Here is an 11,212-nt window from a genome sequence, read left to right on the forward strand (position 1 = left end):
TTGGTATAGCACTAAACAGAGCATTCAGTGCTCCACTATTAAAGTTGGCCGCCTTGATCTTGGCATCATCCCATGCTAGGGGTGGCTCTTCAGGCTTTTTCCAACCTACTTCAACTGCCAACCAGACTTTTTCATCTAAAGACTACAAAAAACCTCTCATGCATACTTTCTAATATGCATAGTTAATAGCATCAAATAATGGAGGAATTATCAAGGATTGTCCATGATCCGTAACAACAGGAGTCAATGGATCATAGCAAAGATTAAAACCTAATAAAATGTGCCCACTCTAATACCACTTGTTGGGTTAAGATAGTTTGACCCCGGTTAAATATTCAATTATCCAAGTTAATCAATTAGATTCAATTTGCATGCAAAATGTGAAGGCACCAACAAATCACCAAAATACTAAGTGTAGTGGAAAATAAATTAGACACGGTAATTTGCTGACAAATTGGAAAAACCTCGAAAGGCAAAAACCTCACTGGGTGATTTTAAGGTCACCGCTTCCAAGAATCCATTAAACAATAATCAAGCATTTACTAGTATAAAGAATCTTATGAACTAGCCTTGGCCTATCTCGAAATACCAACCTACAGTTGAACCTTTGCTCCAATACCCAATTAGACTTGATCTTGTAGTAGTCTTCTTTCCCTTGATGCACAAACCTTCAATTTATAACTAACCATTTTGCATAGATCCCAAGTATGTGACTAACTCCAGCAACTTAAACAGATGTTGTTGGCTGCAAAGTTCTTGACTTCATCAATAATGAAAATCTGGAAGCACTCAGTTACTAAACCTTATGGTGTACAAACGCAGTAGCTTCACATAAAGAAGATAAGTCTTTTGATCTATGTATCCGTGTGTGGTGGCCTTCAAAATAAGCCTTATATATGTTTAGGGTTATGAGAAAAGAAACCCCAAACAAATATGCAAGGCTAGACCGAATTTCAGATTTGAAAATTCTAAAATCGTAATTCTTAATAGATCGAGCTGCTGTCGAGCTATCTATCGAGCTTCACATTAAGTCTAAATAGCAGGCATCTATCGAGCTATCTGTCGAGATTTAATGAACAGCTTTTCTTCACTTGTTTCTTAGAACAATCTCCATATCTTTGTTAGGTTCTAAGATCTTAGGGACTAATGTGTTAGAACTTCAATGTGTAATGTGTTGGCAAACCATAATCAAAACATAGAATCTAGGTTTAGGCTTGCTCAAAGTATGTTTTATTGTAAAGTTGGAATCGAGTGATTGCAGAAATTAGTGGACAAATTCTGCAAGGCTCGATCAATCGAAAATTATATTCGATTGATCGACAATCGTGCAAAATTAATTTTCTACAGAATTTCCAACACAGCCCAAGCTCGTTTCACGTATAGGGTTTTATGTTTTACTTCATATATAAAAAGAAAAACCTAGCTACGTTTTAGAGGTTTTTGATGTGCTATGTGTTGAATCTCTTGTGAGATCTAGAGGTGTTTACCTTCATACACACTTAGGGTTATCAAGATCAAGATTGATGTCAAGAGCTTGGTGATCGCTTCAGTTGCTGCATAAAGAACTTAACGAATATCTGAAATCTCTGAGTGGAGACTCAAAGTCACAAGTAGGAGAACTTGTGGTTGCAGTGGATCAAAGAAAGAAGTAGTCTGTGGACTTGGAGCTGTCACGTGGTCATGATAGTAAGTTTTCTACTCGAGGTAGCAATAGGATGTTAGTGGTCTAAGTTCTATTATACAAAATTCAATTCTTTCATAGTGGATTTGTTTTACCTTAAGAATAGCTAGGTTAAATCCTCCCCAAGTTTTTTACCGGTTTGGTTGTCATGGGTCATCAAATCTTTGTGTTCTTTACTTTCCACACTATATTTGTTTTACACATATTTGTTTAACCTAGTTTTAATTAACAAACTTGTTAATCAACTTGGCTTAATATTAGGTTAAACATATTGTGTTAAGGGGTCTAAAACTATACAGTCTTGAATACTTGACTTAAACAACATATTTCTTGAAGTACTAAATCCATCTTAGATCTACCCAATTATAAGTAAAGTGCATTTTGTCAAAGGATTAGCCAATTACACAAAATATGACGCTAACAAAAAGAAAATGATAAGTTAGTCGTGTTCAAGATGACTAGTTTCCTGAATGGGGGTGAAAGAAGAGAATTTTGGATTAAAATTTTGCTTCCCTATTTATTAATTGCTTCTGCTCTTAAATAGTCTCAAGCAGAGTGCTCAACTGGGAAATTCAAATTACATCTTGATAGTTCTGCAGTAAATTCAAATCATGACTAATCCTAACCAACAACTCATCCTAATCAACAAATAACAACCCTAACTAACAACTTATCCTAATCAACAACTTGAAATAACAATCAGATAGCCATCAACTCCCTACCAGCTCACTCCTTACCTGATGCATGCTTATCTCCTCTCTTTGTCTGAATCATAACAGTTATCCTGTCAAATAAAAATATGTAAACTGACATTCTTCACATACATCTTTAAAAATATCAAAATGACAAGAGGTGGCAACCGTAATAAGAGTGAACAGAGGATAAATGAGCAACAAAGACAAATATCTTCTCATAGTTAATATCTTATTCCTAAATTAAATATTTGGTTACAAGGCGAGCCTAGTGTCCCTAAACAGATTTATCTCTACAAGTTTTGGTCTGTTATACTCACCTTATAGATTTATCTCTACAAAAATGTGTGAGATTCGTGTAAAGTTGCTAAAGCATGATAATAATTTAAATAATTAATGTGGGATGGTGGAGCTCTTACCTGACTGAAATCATGAAGTGGCGAAGGTCTGAAGTAGTTGAATTATCATATTCCTCATATTGGAAAGATGACTAGGACTCTCCCAAAGTAGGAGCAATTGCCTGAATAGATTTTTTTTTTTTTTTTTATAAAGAATGTGACTCAATAAAAAATCAAACAAAAGATTGAGACCGTGGAATAGGGAAGGTATTAGGTATGGAACATCTTACGTTTACCTTTTTTTTTTTTAATATGAATCTTATGTTTCCATAAGACAATAAGACAAAAGGCTATGTCACTTGGTTATAAGTTGTACGGAACATATGTTTAGAGTGTGATTTTAGTTTATTGCGCTCGTGAAGTTAGGGATGACAAACTAGGCATAGCCCAAGAAGCTAACTATAGTTACGAGGAGTGCCAAATAGGTGTTTATAGGGTGTTGATTATGCAAAAAGGATAAAGACAATCGATTAATAGTGTGAGCAACAATGAGATCTGTTTTCCCTCAAAAGGAGGTAAAAACACATGCAAAATGGATGAGAGCCCAAATAGTAGGGTCCAAAACATGTCAAAGTTTTTGTTCAGCTCAACCATTATGTTGTGAGATACCTTGGTATAATGTGTGGAGAATAGTGTCATAATGTTTGAAAATATTTATAAAATCATGCCACTTGTATTCGAGAACATTTTCGAAAGAAAATATTGTAATGGTTTTAGACAGGGACGGAGGCATTCATTGACCAAGGGGGGCAGTGGCCCCCCCTAATTTAAAAAAAAAAAATATTTATATATATATGCATTAATTTTAATAATTTTGTTCTATAAAATTACATTTTACCCCTTTAACAATATTATTGAATCTTTTTAGAGTAACATTAAAGATACAAACTTATTTACAATATTTTTATAAACGTACAAATTCTTATTGGTTCCTATCTGGGTTTATTACTTGCATCGCTTTTTTACTTATCAATAATTACTCACTATATTATCAATATACTTCTAGCACTTTTCTCATTTTAAAGGCCATTAAAAAAATTTATAGATCTAAAATCTAAAACAACATATACTAGCCCAAAAACATTTGTGCAACAACAAAAATCACCAATAGCAAAGCTAAAAAATATTAAGTCTAATTAACCAATTTTACTCAAATAAACAACTGCCCTTTAAAAAGTTTTAAATAGAATAATTTTGTCTTTACCTAACAAATGCACACATTAAAAACTAAAAAAAAAAAACCTCCACGACTAAGATGCTGCCAAACTAGAGGTCAAAGTCGCCTCCCTTAACTTAAAATCCTGGTTCCGTCCCTGGTTTTAGAGAACTAAGTTTCAACCGATTTAGAAATTATTCTATATGTTAAGTACTTCATAAAGGTTTTTAATTTAAAAAAGTCCTTGCAAAATGTGAGAAATAGTCAAGAAATATGTCAAAGTATTACGCCTATGGAGGAAATAGGAGAGGACCACACGCATCAAAATAAGATCAGATGTACCACAAGCAAATGACTCGTATGTATTGAATGACAAAGCAAAGGTTTTTTTTTTTCTTTAGATGGGGAGGTGGGATTTGATCACATATATGAGACACTATAGGTATAAAGGATGCCAATACATTTGGGATATCACCTAAACCCTCAAATGATAAACCAAATTGTTTTGTCCAAATAACTTGAAATTCAATCAAATAAACTATAAGAAACTTATCCTAGTAAGAAAATTACATAATACACAAGAGTACAATAATATTAGGGGTAATTACACTAAACCCACCTGTGGTTTGGGCAAAAATCACTTTGCCTACCTATGGTTTGAAAAGTATCACTTAACCTACCTGTGATATGTTCCGTTTGTTTTCCGTAACTCACCTCTGTTAAAATCAGGGGTAAATAGGTATTTTTGCTCAAATTTTATGTTTCTCTCCTCCCAAAACAAAAACAAAACAAAAAAAGCACAAAAATGCAAGAGAAATAAGATCAAAAAGTGGTATTGGTCTCTCTCTCAATTCACATAAATTTTGAACATGAAGAACATACCCAGTTTTCTTAGAAACCAAACAGAAGTAGAAAACAAATTTTACGCAAAAAAAAAAAAAAAAAAAAAAAATCTTATATTTACTTTATCATAATAGAGGCAAGCTTCTAAATTCAAGTAACATAAGTCATTAAACCCAGAATTTTTTTTTTCTTTTCACATTCCCAAGTTCTCTTAAATTTTCTTAGCAACCATATATATAACTATAAAAGAAATCAAACTTTTCAATCTTAGTCTTAAACACCCATTTGGCTCAATTTTCAATAAGTGTCTCATCTTTACAAGAACCTCAATAACATAAATCACAAAACTCAAAATTTCTTTCTCCTTCCCAATCGAAAACAAATCAAAAGTTTCAACCTTTACACAGCAATATAAAGCTCAAACAGTACAAACTACAATACCCAATATTTTTTCCCTTTTATTTTCTTGGAAACCAAACAAAGAGAGAAAATTGAATAATGGGTATGTGTTAAACCTCAAAAAAAAAAAAAAAAAAAAAAAAAACCTTACCAACATACAAGGACGATTTGGAGAAGAATTTAAAGAAGCCAGGTGTTTGATATGGCTGTGGTGAGATTGAGATTGTGAACCCATAACCAAATTCTCTAAAACTCAAAACCTCTATCTTTCTTTTCTCTCTATTGTGAACCCATAACCAAATCCACAAATAACCACTGGCCACCGTGATTTCTGCAAAAAAAATAAAGCAAACCCAAATGCAAAAACCAACAAAACCAACAAATGGTGACACAAAACCACCAAATGGACAGCCACAACCCATTAATGGCGAGAAAATTTGTAACCACTTATCGAGAGCCAGAACCACCGTGACGAGATGAAACCACCAGATCGGGACAAGCCAAAAAAGAGATATAAAAATCACGAAGAACACGTTGATCTCACCACAGGTCTCTCTCTCGAAAAGTTTCTAAGTTTTGGGTGTTTTGATTCGCGTTATGTTGTGTTTTGGGGTTAAGAGGTGTTTTTGTAACACTGGGCTTGAGATGGGTTACGGAGATTGATGGAAACATACCACAGATGGGTTAAGTGATACTTTTCAAACCACGGGTAGGCAAATTGATTTTCACCCGAACCACAGGTGGGTTATGTGTAATTACCCTATAGTATTATAATATTCTCTCATCTCACATGATTAATGAGTGTGGCTCATTATTATTGTTTACTCATCCTAACAACCCCTCTAGTTATTAAATTTATCGTGCATAGGCTTTATTTAGTCCATGTCATACGTAGCCAGTTTGCCTGTTTTAATTTTTTTTTTCCTTGTTCTTATTTTTATTTTTATTTTTTTCTATTTGATAAGATTTTTTCCTAGTTTTTATTTAGTAAAATAGTTAAAGGGACCTGTACTAGCCCACCATTAGGCATATGACCCAAAGACTGTTGATTTCGCTAGTATCATTGTTTAGTACTTTAGTCCATTTCTCATAGTGCATGTTTCCTTCCTTTCACATGGGGTGGGTAGGTGCATGTTTCCTCCCTCTCACATGCGGGTAGATCCTAAACGCATATTTCCTCTCTCTCTCATATGTGAGTGCACCCTTATGTGAGAGGGAGGAACCATACACTAGATGCACGGTATACCTTCTCTTGCTCTAGAGCCTTTTGAATGACTATATATTAGGCTGAGAGGTCATCCTTTAACTCAACCATTGCTGAGATTGTCAATGAACTATGGGCTGAAATGAATCATGAATGTTCCTAGGATTTTCCGTTACGACACTCCAGCACTTACCACCACCATGGCACCATTTGCTCAATGAAGAGAGAAAAACTAACATTTAACCACATTTAACCCAAATTTGACAGATTCATTAATTGTGCAGCTTCTTCCCCAGTCTATCACTATAATAAGTCTTCAACGACCACCTAGTCACATATTTTAGAACTTATTATATTGACCAAGAAATATAAATAATACAAACACCCAAAGGCTTAACCACTAAGTAACCATTGTGCTTGGGCTTAAAAAGGGCATCAGACTAAGAAGGTAGAGCCAAGCCTTTGAATCTCATTACAAACTCTATCAAGTGCAGGAACAAAAAGTGTCATTATGGCCGAAGAAGTATTGTTGTTTTGCACGTGGCGAAGCCCTTTTAGTCGCAGAGTAGAGAAGGCTCTGCAACCGAAAGGAATTGAATACAAATACAATGAAGAAGATATAACTGATAGGCCAAGAATATATTGAACCCTTGGGTAAATTAATCAATTAATTAGCCAAGTAAATTAATTAATTCAATTTAACATGCAATACGCATGGTAGCACAAAAAAATCACCAAATAACTAAATGCAACAGAAATTAAATTTGACACGGGTGATTTGTTTACGAATAGGGAAAACCACCGAGCCAAAACCCCATGGGGTGAATTTAAGGTCACCACTCCTAAGAATTCACAATTATCAAAACAAGCAATTACAAATAAAATGAATCTTAATACCTTATACCAACCTACAGTTGAACCCTTACTTCAATACACAATTGGACTTGCAATATAGTGACAATCTCTCATTTCAATGCACAACTCCCAGTATGTGACTAACCAATTGATGCGCGGATCCTAGTACGCGTCTTACTCCTTTGCACGAATCTCAGTACTTGACTAACACACCAACTTGAGACGGATGTTGGCTGCAAAGCTCTTCAGATCATCCACACGATAAAGATCAAGAAGTTCCTTGGTTACAAAACCCTACGGCGTACAAACACAATAGCTTCTTCAAGAGAAAGATGAATTAGGGAAAATTGTCTCCGGTTACAATTTAAGTGAATAATCCCTTTGTATCAAGTTGCATCCAGTTGTGTTCCCCTAGACAGCCCTTAAAATAATCCTTACATATGTCTAGGATTGTGAGAAAATAAACCCTACACAAATAACTTGGATATGTGTGAAAAACAAATCTAGAAATCTAATTTTCGTAATCCTCGATAGATAGGCTATTTATCAAGCTGTTGTCGAGCATCGGGCTAAAAGCTCCTTTTAAACCTCGATAGATACAATTTGTCGAGCTATCTATCGAGCTTTAAAATACAGAAATTCTTCACTTGATTCTTGAACAGATTTGCATGGCTTTAACTCTTGACTTGAACACAAAGTTGCTTGAAGACTTAAACCATCCTAAATCTACCCAATTACAAATAAAGTGTGTTTTGTCAAAGGATTAGCCAATTCTCAATGACATATGTTCATAACAAATTCCACATATGTCCTAAAAATAACCAACAAGAGCCCTTCCCTCCTCAAATACAACCCAGTTCACAAGAAGGTTCCCGTGCTTGTACACAACGGAAAGCCAGTGGTTGAGTCACTTGTTATTCTCGAATACATTAAGGAGATCTGAAAAGACCACCCCATCTTACCCAAAGATCCTTATGAGAGAGCCAACGCCCAATTTTGGGCCATGTTCATAGACAAGAAGGTAAAATATCATTTACTCTTAAACTTCTTCAAATTGTAAATTACCAATAGAAGGTAGGGTGTAAAAAGAGTTCAAGCTCATGACTATCTTCTTTGATACCATGATATATTACCAATTGTTCCAAAAATTTAAACTGTTAGGAAATTACTAATTTAGTCATTTAACCATTATTCTAATAACATACACAAAGGTGCTAATGATATACCATGCATTAACTGATTATCTTCTTCTTCTTTTTTAAAGCAATCGCTAGAGATACAATTTATCAACCCAGAGAAATTGATGTAGGACAGAATATTCAAATCAATTTATGTAATTAGTTGTTTTTGGTATTTTTATGTAATTTTCTTTATTTTAGGTTTAGGGCATTTATTTTCTTATTCTTAGATGCTTTTAATGTTTTTTAGGTCAGATTTGATTCCTGTTATAGTTAGATATTAATTAGGAGTTATTTTAAAATATATTATCTTGTCTATCAAGTTTTATGAAGCCCTTAAATAGGCCCCTAAATCAGTAAAAAAAATTCAGAGATTATTATTAATAAAATACAAAATCTTTGTCAAATTCTTTCTCAAGTAGATTCCAGTTTATCTCCTTATGGATTCAATGAACCATTCGTGGATTCTAGGTTTACTAAGCAGAAGCTAAGGGTATATTTGGTATTTTTCCCCCTTATATTCTATTTTCAAAAATAATTTTTTATTTTTGAGACTACAAAACTTCTTTGGCAACTCAAAATGGGCTAAAAACGAAAATTGTTCTCAAAACTCAATTTATGAAGGAAACTAAAAACATGCAAAATGCTGTTTTCAGTTTTTAATTTTCAAAAGTCAATGACATGCATTCAATTTAATGAATCTGTCTCATTTAATGAGTTAGCATTAGAATTCAAATCCTAGTAACAACATATTTAAGTACTTTCTATTTTTTTTCAAAAAACTATATTTTTAATTTCAGCCAACCAAAAATGTTTTTTATTTCAAAAATACAAGAAAAATGTTTTATCTTTATATTCCCAAAAATAAGTTTTTGAAAATAGAAAACAAAAACTGCTACCAAACCTAATCTAACTATTTAGTTTCTGTCCATCAAAGAGAGCATCGTATATGTTTTCTTCAGATTTTCGTGACATCAGAAATAGACCACAAGTCACACCAGAATTTGATTTTTCTCTCTTTCTTTCTTTAGTGCTTGTCGGTAATATTTAAAGCTTGCTGGAGCGAAGAGAAAGAGAAAATGAGCTCAAGGGAAAGAAGTATTTTGGTGGAGAGACTATTGGACTGCTAGACATTGCTGCAAACATCATAGCCTACTGGCTTGGAGTTTTTGAAGAAGCTACACAAAGTTGTTGACAAAGGATAAATTTCCAAACTTTACAATTGGGCTAATGAGTTTGTGTGCGTCACTGCCATCAAGGAAAATCTACCTCCTAGAGACAAACATATTGCCTATCTGCGAAATCGCTTAGGGATGGGTAATGCTTCCAAATAGGTGAACTCACACTCGCCACTCACAGTTGGTGCTACATAATAATTGACGCTTTGTTATCAATCGTGTTCTTATGTACTTTGTAATTTCATGTGATTCGTCTGTAATAGTTTGTGTTTGTTTGAGCCTTTGAGCCGTGTACTTGCTTACCCAGGGGCGGAGGCACATGTAACATTGGGAAAACTTTTTTTTTATGGAAAAGATAGAATTTTGTATCAATAAAGAAACAAAATGTATACAAATGAAAGGCTCCACTAAAGAGAAGGGAGAAAAACCCAAGTTTCCTAAGGAGACCCATTGCACTATCAAGGATTCTCTTCGGTTGGACTCGAGCTTTCCCAAAATAGAATCTATTGTAAGCATTCCTAGCCCAAGAAGTTACTGCCCAATGTTCAAGGTCTTGGGGATCCAACTTTTCTATCTAGCGTTTAAACAACAAGAAAAAATCTTGGACATCATTTTTGCTTTTATGTAGCTTGCCTTTGAACAAGCCCAGACATTAGCGCTAGAGGGCACTCCCACAACAGATGACCAATTGTTTCAGGATGTTGGCAGAGGATTTTACGACGTGGGTCAACATTCAGCTTCCTTTTACTCAAGTTATCTCTTATAGGTTGTATATTCGAGCATGCTCTCTAGACGAAAGTTCTTTCTTACATTAAGAGACCATAATTTTTGCCATATGGGGCGTTCACCCCCAGCCAAGGAATGTTCGACACCTGCTTTATGAGAGATTTGCTAAAAATGAATTTCTCATTGAGTAACTTAATGATACACGGCCTTATATACAAATCACAGTAACTAACTTAGCAACTGTAACAGACTCTTAACAACTAAAAGCTCACATGTGCAGTCACGTGCTTCACTAAACAATATACAAACCAGTAAACTATATGCAGGATAAGCTATATACAATTTATCACTAAACTACAAGTAACTTAGCCAAGTACACTGATTTGCTCTGCCTCTTCATGCCTTGAATCGTGATGCTGCTGCTTTGATCTGTGATACTCCCCCTCAAGATGTGCACCACTGGAATGAATATTCAGAATTCCCATCTTGTTAATTAAGGTTGTGAATTGAGTCAAGTTCAAGGCCTTTGTTAACAAGTCTGCCAACTGAGATTGACTTCTAATGTTCATCAATCTTATAACTCCATCTTGCACCTTATCTCTCACAATGTGACAATCTATTTCAATATGCTTTGTACGTTAATGGAACATAAGGTTAGACCCTATGTGGACTGCTACCTCACTGTCACTAAACAAAAGAGTGGCCTTGTCATGTGCAATATTCAAATCTTTTAGCAAATAGAGAATCCACGTTACTTCACATACAGCCACAGCCATTGATTTGTACTCGGCTTCTACAGTGGATCTAGAAACAGTATTTTGTTTCTTAGATTTCCAGGAAATCAAGGAGTCACCTAGAAAGATGCAAAAACCTATAATAGACCTTCTAGAATCTGGGCAAGC

General features: G+C 34.5%; 1 pseudogene; it reads left to right on the top strand.

The window, feature by feature from the left end:
* Positions 1-6,884: 6,884 nt before the first annotated feature.
* LOC142609434 (glutathione S-transferase U8-like) lies at positions 6,885-9,740 on the top strand (annotated as a pseudogene).
* Positions 9,741-11,212: the final 1,472 nt, after the last annotated feature.

This window comes from Castanea sativa, chromosome 9 (assembly GCF_040712315.1).
Source record: "Castanea sativa cultivar Marrone di Chiusa Pesio chromosome 9, ASM4071231v1".
Lineage (NCBI taxonomy): Eukaryota > Viridiplantae > Streptophyta > Magnoliopsida > Fagales > Fagaceae > Castanea > Castanea sativa.